Raw genomic sequence first — 17456 nt, 5'->3', positions numbered from 1 at the left:
AATTTTATATAATTTTTTTTGTAAAAACTTTTGAGCGCTTTGATTTAAAATATATATATATATATTTAAATATTTGTTTAGGATAACTGGTTCTTTGGTTCAATTATACATTGAAAGCGCATTATCAAAAACTTATCCTAATTTATAAATAATCTTTTAATAAATTCTAAATATAAAGATGATTCTTACATTAACAATAAATCTTTGTAATCATTAAAATATGTCGATGTTAAAATCTTAGTGATTTTATAATTATTAATCATTTCGATTGTATTACTTTTACTTTCTCGTCTATTATAATGTATGTTACTACATTGGGCGGACAGTATTGTAATGGGTCACAATTTTGGGTGTAGGCCTCATTATGTATGTATGTACATGTGCGTGTTTATGTGTGTGTATGTATGTATGTATATATATATATAGTGTATATATATATATATATATATATATATATATATATATATATAACAGTTATATATATATAACTGTAACAAAAACAGATTTGAACATAAAAAATAATTAAAAAAAAAAAAGAAATATTCTTTCTGGCAATTGCCCATTCAAACAGAATTTTAAAGAGATAAACAAACATTAATAATTGGTTAGATTATTTTTAACCAAAATGTCACGATATTAAAATTGATGTATTTATTAAATAATAAAGAAACTCTTAAATATTACTGACTGATATATAGAATTAATTCAACAAATAATAAAATGGTCCATTTGCGATAATAATTACTACGTATTGTAAGCACTTGTGATGGATTTTACTGTGTAGATTAGGATTTCTGTTGTACAACATTTTAAAATCTGAATCCAGTTCAGACTGTTTAAAACTACTTACATTATAATTAAACCTAGACTTCCTAATAGGTAAATATATTTATTTATGGTAAAATTAAGAACAGTCGAAAGTAATCTTATCAATATTGTTGTGTATTATTTTGTAACAAAACCAGTTATAAAATATAAATAAATCTAACAGGTCCGATATTCACTGGTGCTCAACTACTAACTGGTGATTTTTAATAAACGTTTTACCGGTTTAAAGAAAAGGCCTAATAAATAAATAAATTTACGATGGAAGTGTTTCAGATATATGCTTAGAAGTTTTTTTTTCTCGAAAATAGAAGAGAAATAATGTCAAGTTTTACTACAAACTCTTAAAGTTTAATTTTACTCGTTGAACGAGACTCATTATCTCTATGAAAATATCTTACAGTAGTTAGGTGGAGTCACGTTATTCTAAAATCAATGTTATTCTAAAATCATAAGGAAGTTATGTAACTATAATACTATGCCTTTACTTTTCTGTCGATGAACTTATGAATAACTCTTACTATCGGTCAGTAGGTTAAAATTTTACTATTCTGATTCCCCATACTTGTTATAATTATTATACTTATTTTATAGATAAATAAAATGGAAATAAATTACAATTATTTCTTTACTATGAAGGTCATTAAATAAAATACCCGTCTTATTTGCCCATTAAAATAGGATTATGTGAAAATAAAATTCTTGGAAACGGGAAAAAAAACTCCGTTAAGTTTATACTCGCACAACGTGTATGATTCTGTAAGAAAAATACGGATGTTGGAAATGTAAGAAGCGTGACCTTTTAAAACACGGCAGTGACAATAATGCGGTAACGATTTCATCACTTGAGTTAAAACAAATGGAATTACAGTACTATACACATACAGGTCTGTACTTCACATATACAAGAACGCCTGCGTATTGTAAGATACATGTTGTTAATGGAAGGAATTCACTTTAGACATTCTCATGGTCTAGCAATGCAATCTTAGTTAATGTATATATATATATATATATATATATATATCAGTACAATATTTTTGAATACATATACTCGAAACATATTTTTTTCTGACTTAAATCAAATTGCAAAGAGAGTATTACGTATAATAAAAAAATGATGAAAATTAAATTCGTGAAATAGAGAATACGTTTAAGTATAAAATAAAGCAGGCATTATCGTTATTATTGCACTCACGTGTAACGATTGTGTTTAAGAATGGATATACATAAGAAACATGGAGATAAAGATAGTAAGTAAAGTGATCGAAGTTGCAGGCACGCGATCTATGCTATGAAGAGAAGGTAAACATTCAAAACATATGGCCTTTGTTGAGCAGAACTCAAGATATGTAATAGGAAGGCCCTCATATTTTAGAAGAATCTCGAGTAGATTATTTATAACAAACATTGGTCGGTCGGCTATACGGCGCCAACATGGGCTTTGTCCACCTTACGATTTATTTAAAAAAAATAATAAATAAACAACCAGACGTGTTAACATAAGACATTTTCATAGTGTGAAAACTATTAAGTTATCGTTTATATGTGTATATCTTAACAAACAAAATATATTAAATGTATATTTTTTACGAAAAATGTTACACTATTTTTATACTAATTTAACGTGCTGAAATTTAATATAATATTACCTTTTTTCTAAGAGACAAGGAACTAACAGAAATTTTTTTTATAAATAAAAAGAAAACACAAGAAATACATGAACGTCCAGTAATTTCTCTAGAACCGAGGATAAAATTTTATTAATAACTGAGAAATTAGGTATCGAGGACACATTTTGTCTATTTGAATAGAATTCATAAAAACCTTTTAAGTGGGCGTAGTTTGGTTGCGGTAACTAACAGACAAATGTAATTTAAAGAAGTTAGTTCAAATTGAGTTAAGTAAATAAATTGCTATTTTTACAGCAAACGAGATGTCGAATTGTACATTAAGTGTATAATGTATAATTTTATATATTATGTTCATTTATACATGGTACACTATAAGTTTTATATATATATATACATATATTTGTATGTGCGCGCATGCGCGATCGGATAGACGCATCTGTAAGTCTGAAAAAAGTTCTAAAAAATATAAAGATATTTGCGTAAGAAAATTCATAGATTGTTTTTTAATAAGAGAGACTACTAAGAGAATTATCTCGACTACTTTATCAGACTATATATTAAACACGAATAAAAACAAATAACAATAAAGTTATAATATTTTCATGGAAATGATTATTTATTCTTATGTAGGGGAAAAATAATGATACATGTATAAAAACCAAAAACAGTTTTAAAAATTAAAAAAAATGATATTTTTAAACTTTGATTAGCTCCCTCACCACCAATATTGCCCCTAAAGTATGTTTTTGGGGTCACTTGCACTACTAATATACACAGGAAGACATAAAAAAATATTTGCATAAATGTGTACAGTAAATAAAAAGATAGGCTTTTTCGATTTTTGGGGAAGTGGAGGAATTTTGGGGCAAATATTTAAAAAAAATATGGTAAGATAAGCATGCACGCATATACTGAGCTTAATATAAATTGGGGTTATGTTTGCAAAATTTTCAGAAAATTTTGCAAAAATTATTTACCCATCACCTTGAGATATCGCCCCCAAAACTTTAATAATAAATTGCCCAATATGCAAGATTTTCTGTACAAAATTTCATCAAAATCTGTTTATCAAGCCAAAAGTTAGAAAGCTTCAAACACGTCAACACACGTTCATAAATACGAACATTACCCTCCATTTATTTTTTATTATCTTAGGGTCCCTGGGTCATGAAACATCGAGAAAAGCAGAAAATTCATACCAAATTTTTTGACTGATTACCATACTTTGATTCTTGCTACATATCTCTAGAGCTACGATGCCATGAAAGTATTACTATTAAAAACGCATTGTATTTTCTTGAAAGTATTACAAATAGCATGTAGTATAAGTGCGTAAGTATATAGTGCTTATTTATTTATATTTATTGCTAAAAATACTATGTTTAGAATACATTCTATAAGTATTTCAAATATTCTGATTCACTCAGAGTAATTCGGTGAACTGGCAACGGTTGCTAAATGAAAGATTGCAGGTTAGAATTTAATTCAAACCGACTAATTATAATGTGCATTACGTACATGCTACCTTCGATATGCGATTTCAACGCTACTGATCTTTATCAGAGACAAAATTATATGTATTCAATCGTTTTGATAACACTACTTGTCTATCGTTGGCACAAAGGAATTAAGTACCTTATTTCTTACCTCTTCATTACATGCATCCTTTCAAATTATAAATAACGTGAAGTGACAATGTTCGATAAATGACCTCGAAGTTTATGTAAATTTTACATAAACTTGATTACATATTACTTATGCTTGATTTCATATTAATGCTATTAATAAGTACCAACAGTTTGCTTTCAATATTTAACATTGTATAACGAAATAAATATATACTTGAAAACAATTTATATGAGTCAGTCAAGCAGTAGGCATAAGTTTGTTTAATTATTAAACAGCAATAAAAATTTATTTAATGAGGACAGTATAAAAATAAATTACTTTCACATATATTTTAAGTGAAAAACATAGGTAAATTTCACTTATATAAAATTAATAGTTTAATTAATTAAAAATTGCTCAATGGGCTTACCAAAAACGGCTAATAAAATAATAAAATAGATAAATAATATGTATATAGTACATATTATTGGTTACTTAGACTGCTGGTTACTTACGGGCTTGAAATAATTCACGCTCGAATCTAGTCTATCAGATAAAGAGGAAAATTCTAGGCACAAATTAGACGTATAATAAATTGGATCGTTATCCGGTTGTAAATGCTTCTGATGGGAAAAAGAAAGGTGTTATATAGCCTATAACTTATGATTTAATAGGTGAGGTTATTTACCTCATTGTTCCTTAAATTTCAATAAATGATTAAGGAATGAAAAAGTCTTTGGTCTAATAACTTATTCATATTACGTAAGTAAATTAGTGGAAAAGTTATATATTTAAAGTTTTTTTTTTTGTTTAACCTCCGGGTGGTCCGCAGTTAAGCATTATTGCACAGAGGAGGAGATAAATGATTTATAGCGTGTGTGAAAAATGCCATGCCTGACCGAAATTCGAACCCGGGACCTTCCAGTGAAAGGCCGAGACGCTACCACTCGCGCCACGGAGGCCGGCGTATTTAAAGTTTAGTAATAAAAACAGTAACGTATAAAAAGAATTTCATACATTTTTTCCTAAAAGTTTTCTAAGGAATTAATTAATATTACAGAATTATAAAAATTAAAATAAATATAAATCGATGTGAGACAAATGTACAATCTAAACTTCATAAAAAAAAAATTGACTCAGTTTGACGACTTTATTCTAGTCTTTTGTATTCTGTTTTATTTTTTAATAAAATAGAATAAGTGCATTATTCTTTCAGCATATAGATAATTTTGCATAGAAAATTTTCAATTGTGTATACAGCATTCTCGATACTAATTAGAATATATATATATTTAATTAATAAATTATTGAGTAAATAATTAAAAAAAAGATTTACCTTTACACTATTTTTAGATTGATAGTTTTTTAATTTCAATACAAGTCAAACATCTGACAAAAAATCAGTCTAAATATATTAAAGGGTTTTTTTCTGAAAAGTTACGATTTATCTAAAAAATTTGATCATAAAAGGTGTTAGTCTACTTTTAAAACTTTTAACATCGAGAGTAGTCGGAAGGGATTTTTATCTCACTATAAAAAAATTATTCTTCCCCAAGAATCGAACCTGGACCGTTCTTTTAGAACTGGGGGTTATATTTGCAAATTCTGAAAAACTGACCCCAAAAACTATCTTACCCCACTCCCTGGAGATATTGACCAACGAATTGGCCAGATACACGAGCCTATGTATAAAATTTCATCAAAATCACCGGTCAAAAGTTATTAAGCTTCAAGCACGCCACACATACATACGTACGAACATTACCCCCACTTTTTATTTTTTTCCTAGCGCACAAAGAATTGTCGTTAATAGCGCTTGGACATGATATTTATCATTGGTATAAAGAGCTGAAACAGATAATTCAAATAACTGGATGTGAATTGAAGGCCCTAAGAAATCGTAGAACATAAGATAACATCATTTCATTATTCCCTAGCATATTCTGGATGTTAGCCCCTAGTTTAAACTTGCGGCCGCATAACAGATACAACCTATAAAAATGCGGTGTGCACTGTAAGTTGGCAGTCGCAGCGAGCACAAATGGGTATTGTTAGAGTCATCAAATGTCATGAGTGAGCCTAATGTGTCCTATTCGCAAACGGCAAATAATAACCTCCTCTCGACTATTATTTCTAGATGAGAAGCTCCACAGTTTCTTAATTGGACGAAGTTTATTGTTGATGGTATTATTCCATTCAGTTTGCCACTCATCATGAAGGCACCCTCTTCAGAAAACAGACAAGATCGTTCGAAACAACGCGATTGGTGAAAGGAGGCTGGAAACAAGCCTCTTTTGCCACATTTTGTTTTTGTTTTTTGTGATCCTTGGGTCCTGAAACGTCGAGAAATGAAAAAACCCATACCCCCATTTTTTGACCGAGTAACGTACTTCCTTCTTGGAGCGTAGCTCTAGAGTTATGATGTCAGGAAAGTAATAACCGAGATGTTTAGATATTAAAAACTAATACATATATTAATGTATTACATATATACATGTAATATTAAGTGGTAGCGTCTCGGCCTCTTATCCGGAGGTCCCGGGTTCGAATCCCGGGCAGGCATGACATTTTCACACAGGCTACAAATCATTTATTTCATCCTCTGAAGCAATACCTAACGGTAGTTCCCGGAGTTTAAAGAAAAAAATACACGTATTAGTAACTGAAACGTACAGATGATCAATATATAAAAGATTACGTATTATTAAATATATACATGATTTTCGTATACTTATATTAAAAGAATTAAATAAATTTAATACTTTTTTATAAAAAAAAAAATTAAAATTACGATTGGATTTAAATAGTTTTATTTTTTATCGAAGTTAATATGTTTAAATAAATGCTCATCGTTCATTTTTTTATTTACCTGTTGTTAAAACAGCTCGCTTTGTAAAATATACTCACGAGAAATGTTGTAAACTTAATTTATTTTGAGGTTAATAATTACGTCGTGTTTTGAAATAATTCATAATCGATTACCCTTTTATAAATTTCAGTAGATTGGTTGATCGTGATCCGGTTAGAATCTAGGTTTGTTGATGATTAACAACAATTCACAGGATCTTACACCGAAGACTATCTATTTTATGAAAGTAATTAAATTTTACGATTACGTAGTACTAAAGTAATTATAGTTCTGCATATAGTAATAACAATCATCCTTTCTGAAGAGATAATAATAATTATAATATACGTAACTATAGATATTCTGCAAGTAAATGAATATAATATATTCTGCATATAAATCTCATAAGAACTGCGGTTACTTTATTCTTGTGTAAACATTAAATGGTAATAAAATTAATTAGCAAATTAATAATAATAATAAATTTTGTGCAGAAAGTGTAAAGTAAAACAAAATTACATCGGCTTAATATTACAGAATTAATACGGAAAAGGGTCCGGTAGAATTAAAAGATATTAAATCAATTCATTAGGAAGGGGAAAAAACGGAAATAACATCTCCTTTGTCAAGGTTTAATCGATTTATCTCACGAGAGAGTATATTAACAGATTCACTGAATTGGAAATTATTTAATCAGTCCTCCCACAGGTAAGCTATACAATTATACAATCGATAGATTATAAATCGGTTAAACCTTACTTTCTTAACCGCAGGAAAAAATATATAACCTGAGGCTTTATGGATTTGTTCATCTTCATATTTATGGAAGAAATAATTTAAAAAAAAATTATTTACTTTAATTTTATTTAACAAATATATAGATTATACATTTTTAAGAAGTAGGATTATCGTAATGGATCATCGGTTGATACAGCGGGTGTCTAGGTTAGAACAGCTGCACAGTTACCCTCCACCAACAAAAACGTTATGTACACCAGATGAAACATGTAACGTTGCTGTAGGTGTTCAGCAAAAAAATCTGAGACAGATTTTTTATAAACTGTCTCTTCTTTCAGAGAAAATTCATCAACATTGTGGATGTTGATAGTGTCGCCATGCTCAGTTTACGAACAGATGTATTCCGATTACTGTATAAAAAAATTTTAAAGCCAAACAGTATACGATGAAATTAATAAAAAAAAAATTAAGATCCATCACACGTGTTTGATAAAGTCTAGTCTTACCATATGGTTTAGAGACAAGGATACAATGGATACAATGTAATCCATTCAACCTACTTTGATCTTTAGGAGAATGATTAATTATTGGCGTAAAATGTATTGAAGTAGCAAAACATTAATCGTTAGACTAAAAATAAGAGTGAAAGAAAATGAAAAAAATGTACACGGAAAAATTAACATTCCGTGGAAAATCTATTTATTAAAAAGTAATATGTATTCTTTAAAAGTAATATGAAGAGAAAACATATAATAAAATTAAATTAAATAAAAATAAATAATTTATTAATTTATATTTTATTTATTTAAAATATAAATTTTTTATTTAATAAAATTTATTTTTTAGTATTTATTACAAGTAATATGAAGATAAAATAAATAATAAAAGTTTTCGACAATGTTTATTAAATTTTTTTTTATTATAACGACGCAGCAACATTGCAGTCTGTTCAGCAAGATAATTGAACAATACGTAAATAAGATCTATTTGAACCAACATTAAATAGTCACAGACCCAGCGACTGGTGACTTAACAATAACAACAAAATGAAAAAAAACGAAATAGAAGAGCACTCCGTACAGCCAGACCATAAAGTCACCTAATTTAAACGATAAGGCAAACCAAGAATATTGTTCCTTAGCAATCTTGAAAAATCACTGATCGTGTTAACCAGTAAATTGACCGCCAAATAATTCGGGTGCCGAGCCAAACGCTTTTGATACCGTAGGCTGACCAGAGAGATTTCCTGCCGAACGATTCACAACTTAAGATCATCATTATATATGAGGCTATTGCTTATGTACTAGAGTATGTCTACACTTGACCATTACTCAATAAATGATTAGTTTATTATTTTACTCGCTGAAAATATTTGGATGGTAACCTCCGATAAAATTATTACTATAGGGGTACCTACTTCCACAAGATTATGTAATAATTGTTTACTTTCATTATTTTACTTCTATTTTATATTGTTTGATTGTATGTCTACTAAGCTTGTGTATTAAGAATTTATAACTGATAATAATTTTATCTTCACTTATAATCTGTTTATTATGAGGAATTAAGATTATTATTATTATTACGTGTACATTTTTTGCAATTTTTTGTCTGGTAGCGTTCAAATATGTCAATACTGGAATTGCACATCGTACCCCACAATTCAAGCCCGTAAGTCCAACAGACTTCAAAACTGATTTATAAGTCAATAATTTACTTTCCACTGAAAGCCGAGATCTATGTCCTATCAGCCAGTACATGCTTTTAAACTTGAGATCCAACTGTTTCCGCTTAGAAGTGATATGTTTCGCCAAAGTAAGTCGTCGATCAAGATGAATGTCCAAATATTTACAGTCTTGATATCTCGGAATCGGAAAATTGAAGATAGAAATAGGAGGACAATGTTTTCTACAAAGGGTGAACGTGACGTACTTTGATTCTGTTTCGTTTATTTTTATCTTATAAATACATATTTTAAAAATATGTATTTCGTTTTATCTATCCAAATACTTGTGTAAGAAAATTATTTTTTAATTTTGCATAAACGATTTCAATAAATAATTATCGTCTGAAAATTATTATAGCAAGTATACTGGCCCAAACTCAAAACCTTTCAGTCATGTAAAGTTTGAGTCCATTTTTTAAATGATTAATTGGTTACAGAGTGCTTGTTTGACTTGCACGAGAGGAGGAAATAAATTATATAAAATTAAATGAGTGAAAACACCAAATCTTATGATCGGTATTCAAACCCCGAATTTTTTAGTTGATAGTCAGCAGCTACTATTCCATTTGCCATTTTTATTTACTTTAATAAACATATTTAATTTCTTGTATATTTTTAAACCAATTTAACAACGTAAAATATTCGTTAAATTTTTTATTATGAATAAGAAATTCAAAGATTCAAATAACAAGTCGTCATATATTTTTTTTTGTACTTCCGTAACAGAATTAGGCTGTAAGATAACCATGCAACAGCAGCAGTAGCTACATCAATGCGGGTTTGGCAAATATTCAGGAATTCATTAAATGCGTACTTAATATTACGGAGTTTATTTTGAATATTTTATATATATATATATATATAAAATATTCATATTATATATACAACATAGAATATTAATTTCTGAAAGTATTTTCAAAGTGTTCAATTATATAAATGAAGAGCTTAAACGTAAGTTAGTATCTACCAGTAGAAATAAAATAAATTAAGAAGAATCTGAACAAACTTTTGTGGAATGTGGAGCGGCTGACAAAATTAACCACAAGAAATCTAGACTGTAAATGTATCTCTTACCATTGGAAGAGATTAGATCGTATAAATTAGACAGCTTCATTTAAAATAAGTAAAAATTTAAATTAAACATTTTTTTTGGGAAACAGAAAATACATTTTTTAAACTAAAAAAAGAGGAATATTTTAACTCGAGAAATTTTTAAACAATGCACAAGAAGTTTAAGAAAAAAACTTAAACAACTTAACAAATTACGTATTTAGAAAAAAATTAAAGTAATAAACCTGGGGGTTTCAAGATGTTACATATTAAAATATTTCACAGGTGTAAACTAAATTAATTATGAAACACTAAAAGCAGTTGTTATGAAACAAAGAAAAAGATAACAACCTTTTTTAATTCTAAATTAGGCTACTTTTTTATCATACTATATGACACGTAAATTTTTAAAATTTTTATATGAATGACTGTTACTTAATCTCAGACGGCCGTTTCATGTCGATGATTAATAAGTCTTCAGGTTTGGGACTGCTGTTATTTACAAGTGAGTACATGCCTCTTACTCTCTAAAAAAAATTATTTGCAGAAAGTAACAATAGAATTACTTTCTACTATTAATTTTTTTTTTAATACACTTAAAAAACTATAAAAAATACCTCAGGGTGTGGTTTATATTTTACTTATAATTACAATATTATTTAAACTAAATTTTCCTTGATTAATTTCCATATAATTGTTTTCATTTAAAATTTAAATTGATAAAAAAAGTAAAATATGTTATACAGAATCTTTCACGAGCTATAAAATCTATTTTTCAAAAACTCACAATAATTTAATTGTGGTTCGGTGTGTTGCTCGCATGATTAAATAAAATTATTATCATAACAATAACAAAAAAAATTATAGTTTTTAATAAAATAATTAGTAATAAATTTTGTAAAACATTCTAACTTTATTTTGAGTATATATACCCAGAATAATAAATTTTGATTAGATTTTAATAACTGGCAAATAATTAATTGGAATATTAATTACAAACATAATAGATCTGTAATTTATTTTAAGCCTTTTTTTTAAAATAATTTATTGCTTCATGTCGCTAAATCAACTCGCTTTTTGTCATCTATATAATTACGAATATTCATAATTTACGTACAATACACGATACACGTACAATACACGTACCCTATATATTTATTAAAGAAAAAACCCAGAAATTATAAAATAAATTTCGTTTTATTTAGAATAAACATTTTATTATTTTAGTTAAAATAATAAACTATTAAAGAGAAATCAGTGAGAAAATGTATCACTGATAGACATGAGTAAAATTTCATTTTTTGCTTGTTAATATTTTTAAATCATATAAACTGTCAAAAGTCGTTAGCTACTATGCTGGAAATTGAATCGATATAAAGTTTTGAATTCTAGCCACGAATCGAACCAGGGACAATCGGAGTATCAGGCAAGCTCGCTAGCGTCTATACACCAAGACGGTCTAATTAACAAATAATAAAATAAAAAAGTTGTTAAATAATTGTAATCAATAAAAGTTATTAAAGCAACTTCTCAAAGTAAAAAAAATAATCATGTACTGCAGTACGATTTATATCAGTAATATGTTATAATTATATATCATAAAATGTTACGTTGCAAAAGTAATAACTCCATTTATGCAATTAACCATTAAAAGTTATCTTTAATTGCAAATAAAATTCTAACAGTAAAATTGTAAGACATTTAATGAAATAATAAAAAGTATATTTTATAAACAATTAAAGAAATTATATAGCAATTTACCTAAATTGCTATATAATTTCACTTACCGTTTTAATCCTTTATTTGGAATGAATATCTTGTAGGCTTATCAGTAGACCTACAACGAACAAACAGTAAACAAATACCAAAACTAACGTCCGTATAAAGTTTAAAAGAACCACTGACTAGCACTCGACACTAGAAAGTAAAAGACGTTCAGAATATCATACGACCTACACCGTATAGCGCTGGCTAGCAACTGAACGAGATCGGCGGGCCGTCAGTCTTTATGAGGCGTCCCAACGCTACTGGCACGTGGCGCCGCGGTCGGAGACGCCTAACAACTCAATCTACGATCGCCGCCTATTGCCACACGCATGGCATAGTTAACTCTATCAGCACGTTCCAGCGATTTTCTCTTTCTTTTAAGCAATTTTCTCAGCATGTATCCGATATTTTCATACTGAGATGGATTGGAGGGAATCGTATCTTTTAATGTTTTGTATAAAATAATAAATAATTGTGAAACAAATGAAGATCACCGGAATTAATGTCCTCCTGACACAAATATAAATAAAATTGTCACGTGTATAAGTTACGTCGTAGAATTTTTAATCCCGTAATTACAAACGTGGTAATTATATAAGGAATTATTAATAATTACAATTTGGTGAAACTGATATTTTGAAGTAAAAATTTGGATTATAATATTTAAAATCATGAAATCAAGCGACTGAATTTAAAGTAATTCCAAAATCTTATTTTTAAAATGTGTGTAATTTTCATCTCAATTATAAAGAAATTTGTTTTCGTGATAAAATCTATTACACGATCTAGTAAATAAATATTTCATTCACATCACCGCATAATTAGATATTACAAACTTACCGATGGGTAAATGTGATATTCAAGGATAAAAAAAATAAATTACTGTTTCTACAACAATTGGCTGGAAGGAAAAAGGAAAACTATTTGAGAACTTTGATCAGAGCAGCTTCACAAAATACATAATCAATATGTGGTCATACACTCAAAACGTATGCATACAGGTGTACATAATGTGAAAATATACATAATACACATTATATAAGTTCAAAATAAAACAGTGGATATATATTTACATATATTACTATTTTATTACTCATTCTTTTTTCTTTTAATAATTTTACAAAAAAAATTTCCTTTTTTATATTATTATTATATGGGACATAATTCCTGTTTTAATTTTATTATTCTCAGTAATTATTATCAAACAAATTCCATTATAGATATATATATTTTTAAAATTTATGTTTAGATATCTATATTTACAATATTTATTACAGCAGTTATTCAATTAATTATTAAATACAAAAATCCACGCATGTTGGTCCACGTGTATATATATAGCTACTAATAAGTTCTACAATTATTTTCTATTTCTAATTGTAATTAAAATTGTTGGACTAAATTAAATACTTCATATATAAATAAATATATAAAAAGTTATATTACGAAATTGTTATTCTTAATTAATAGGACTATAATTTTAAAAATGACATTTTGTAACCTATAATAAAGCGTGTCTAATTCCAACAAATTGTTTTTGTACACTTTATTAAAATGAATTATAAACATGAAAATATATACGTTTATATCTATTATAAACATGCAAATATGTATGTAGAAATACGGGAAGAAAATGAAGGAAAATTTTAATGGATGATCTGACAACATACAGATAAAGACTAGGTAGGTCAATTACACTTGTGTAATAATTTGTAATCATAATAAAATATAAAATAATATGTAAATAAAATAACGATAATAAATATATTACATTTAAAATAATATTATTATATAAACTAAGTAATAATTCTGATGAGTTTAATTCAAACTTTACATTTTTTATATCTAAATTAAATAAGAATAATATTTTATTTAAAAAAATATTTTTTAATTTATTTTAAAATAAATCTATATAGCTGGTAACAGGTACGCTAAAAAGAACTATTGTAAAAAAAAACATCTTCATCAAATAGTTATAAAAAAAATCAAGTTTATAATTTTTATTTAAAATTTTTAGATGTCAATTAAGATTTAATTACTTTTAAAAAATCTAAAGGATTGAGGTAGGTGCAGGTATCTCATTCATCACCATCCATAGGGGAGAATTCAATTAATTTTAGGCCGTCCAATTATACATAAGGGATGATATGACTAATATTCTTTATCTTTATCTTTATCTAACCATCATTAACGTCCAAAAAGATATACAGCCACTTCAGCCGAATAGACAAAGAGAGACGAAGAGAGAAAAACAGAGGGATTCAACCGCCCGGTTACAAATTGTAACTGGTCTTAGCGTGACTGAAATATGCAACCTTTGGATTAATTAGCCAGCGGTCTACCGCAAAGCGATCCGATAGCATGAAAATCTAATAATTTGATAAATAATGAATACTCACTGTGATGAATTAATATTAATACAAGTATAATACTAGTAGCTTGTAAACTATTCTTGCATTTCTGTGAGATCTCCGTAATACTTCGTTTTACAGTAAAAAAGACAGACTATCCACTCAATAAATTATTAAGCTTCTCTTTATTATATAACTCCTGTACTGTCAAAAACTTTGTTTACCAAAAAATATTTAGGTCAGAACCATAAGGATTAAAAAAAGAATTTTACAATTTAATTTCTACGTAACACGTTTTTATTTTAAAGTAAGCAGAGAATAGGTTATAAAAAAAGTACATTGTAGAGAAGAAGCGGCCATTTTTACCTTCCCGTCTATTGCAGCATATATATAGAGCAAACATTAGGTTTTGATATCCACAAAAATGTGAATCCATCAGATTTCTTTTATTTCTGATTATGTTGTTCTTTATTTAAAAATAATATATAACGGTAAAAGAATTCTATGTTTATGAATTTCCTTGCGTGTTTGCAGGTCTCTGTACGATTTCATATTTCAGGAACAAATTAACCAACTATCATGAAATTTCGTCATGAGCGTCTGCAATAATGAAATGGATTTTTTTTAATGATTATAATGATAATAAAAAAAAATATTACGACAAAATTTATGAAAATTTTATTCATGGGTGTTTTTCAACTCATCATAAAGATAATCTACGATTGGAAAGCCTAATGAAAATAATATTACTAACGAATTAAAAAAAAAAAAAAAAGTAAAAAACATCCTTATAATTTTTATTTTTATTAACTTTTGTAAATTTTTCCGCTACAAACTTTCGACTAAATTTAAATTAGTTAGTTTTCAAACGTTATCAGAAGCTAAGAATGAAGTAAAAATACTTCTTAAAAAGCACATTTTTTGTTTACCTTGTCTGATTCTGTTTTGTTCATTCATTTTTTGTTTCATCAATAGACTCTTTCAGTCTATTGATTTGAAACATATTTGTTTTATTATCTTTTTTCTTCTTAATCGAACCTGTTAGAGATGGTATTGTTTTCAATTTTTATCAGAAAGATATAATGTAAATTAAAAAAAAAACAAACATAAATAAACATTTTGTTTTATAAGGACATTATAATGTAATTTTCCCATTCTAATTTTTATATTGTTTCATGATAATGTGCCATAGTATAGAATTAAATTTGTGTTAATTTTTATAACTTTTAACTGGTTTAATAGATAATTCAAGAACTTGTATGTGGCTCTGGAGGGCAGAGCGAATAAAAAAGATAAAAAAAATTATGTAAATCCTGGGAAAATTCAATAAAATTGCTTTTATCCTTTTCGCTAATTTTCACCTAAAATAATAATTTAAAATTCTTTATTATAACTTTTATTGATTATGTTATTGATGGATCTTGGAAAGTCTTCTTAAAATTTATCGTTCTTCTTGAATGGTATCATATAAAGAATACAGAAAATGTCAAAGTTCCCGGTCAAATTGTCAAGAATCTCGTCTCAATCGCTTATTTAACTTATACCTAATAAATGAGGAATAAAATTATGAAAAATATAATTGAGTATATAGGATGCAGCAGAGTCATACTAAAATTAAAAGGATTTCCGTCGAATATAAAACCACGCAGAACTGCATAAAATAAAATAAATTATTAAAAAAAAAATGTTGAAAGTTTGAGTAAAATACAGTTCGTTCGGAAAGTTGCTGTGCAGTATGGTTTAAAATTATGTGGTGCAATTTCTTCTTTCGGTGTTAAGTTGGTTGCTCTGTGGGTTCGTTGGGCATTGCTGCAACACTAGAGCCCCCGGAAGGTGTATTCCTGTTAGGCCAAAAGGCGCTAGCACCGAAAGGACTTCAGGGGACAGACTGAAGGAAAATCACGCCGGGAGTACAAAGCTCGTATGCGCCTGGTCTCCCACGACCAGTCCCGGTCAATTATTTTTCAATGGTCTAAAGGACCAGAACGCAAATAACAACTCCGACCATAAATAAAACACAAAAATCTATAATCGCCACTAAATAAACAATGACCCACCCGATAAACGAAAGACACAGAAGCAAGGGACATTTGTCCAGGCTCTGCGATTAATAGGAAGATAATAAATTCCCGCTATCCTTGCGTTCCGTTCCGTTGAGTTGTAATTAAACGTGCTTCGTTTCTTTTCGTGTTGTTTCGTTTATCGGAATCAATAGTTGCGAGAAACGTGATGGTTCTTTCGGTAGAGGAACGCATTTTTCTCTCTGAACGTCTTTCGTGAAGGTAAGAAGTATACTGATTTAGTGAAGTACAATTTTTCTGAAAAGTTTCCAAACACTCCTCTTGTTCCTCCCGAAATGCAGTTTGAACTTTAATCCAAAAATCTTGGGCAACAGGCTCTGCTGATAGAAGTAGAAGACCACCTAAACTAAACGATCAGAAGTTGCTTAATGTTTCGGATGCTATGGCCGAAAGGCCATCAAAGTCAATGCGTAAGTTAGCACAGCAGCAAGATATCGGGCTTGATACCGGACATGAAGTTGTTAGAAAAGAACTGAAACTTTTCTCCTACAAATAATGTGTATTCAAGAACTGAAATCTACAGGTCTTGCCAAAAGATTAAACTATTGTCCATGGTTCAAACGTTTTATTGACCAAAATTTCATAGGTATCCTCGATATTTTTTTACAGATGAAGCATGGTTCATCTGGGTCTTCTGGGACGATATAATTCACAAAATACAACTGTGGTCGACAACTAACCCGCACGAATTCTGCGAACAATCTCTAAAAGAAGCGAAAATTGGAATCTGAGTCGGTGTGAGTAGAACGCGCATTGTGGGTCCAATCTTTTTTGAAAATACGGTTAATAGTGATGATCTTTATTTTGCCGTTTTAACAAACTTTACTG

General features: G+C 28.3%; 1 protein-coding gene and 1 long non-coding RNA gene across 2 annotated transcripts in view; one reads left to right on the top strand and one right to left on the bottom strand.

Moving 5' to 3' along the window:
* Positions 1 to 12420, bottom strand: part of LOC142318851 (ras-related and estrogen-regulated growth inhibitor-like protein) — a 41552-nt gene extending 29132 nt beyond the window's left edge. Inside the window, exon 1 of the mRNA XM_075355413.1 lies at positions 12217 to 12420. The gene's annotated coding sequence lies outside the window, so the exon portion shown is untranslated. The remainder of the gene's footprint in view (positions 1 to 12216) is intronic.
* LOC142318852 (uncharacterized) overlaps positions 1 to 15216 on the top strand; it is a 52932-nt gene extending 37716 nt beyond the window's left edge. Inside the window, exon 4 of the long non-coding RNA XR_012755053.1 lies at positions 15082 to 15216. This is a non-coding gene — a long non-coding RNA (uncharacterized LOC142318852). The remainder of the gene's footprint in view (positions 1 to 15081) is intronic.
* The last annotated feature ends 2240 nt before the right edge of the window (positions 15217 to 17456 follow it).

The sequence above is a fragment of the Lycorma delicatula genome, chromosome 2 (assembly GCF_047948215.1).
Source record: "Lycorma delicatula isolate Av1 chromosome 2, ASM4794821v1, whole genome shotgun sequence".
In the NCBI taxonomy this organism is placed as follows: Eukaryota; Metazoa; Arthropoda; class Insecta; order Hemiptera; family Fulgoridae; genus Lycorma; species Lycorma delicatula.
This window is presented reverse-complemented; position numbering and strand designations above follow the sequence as displayed.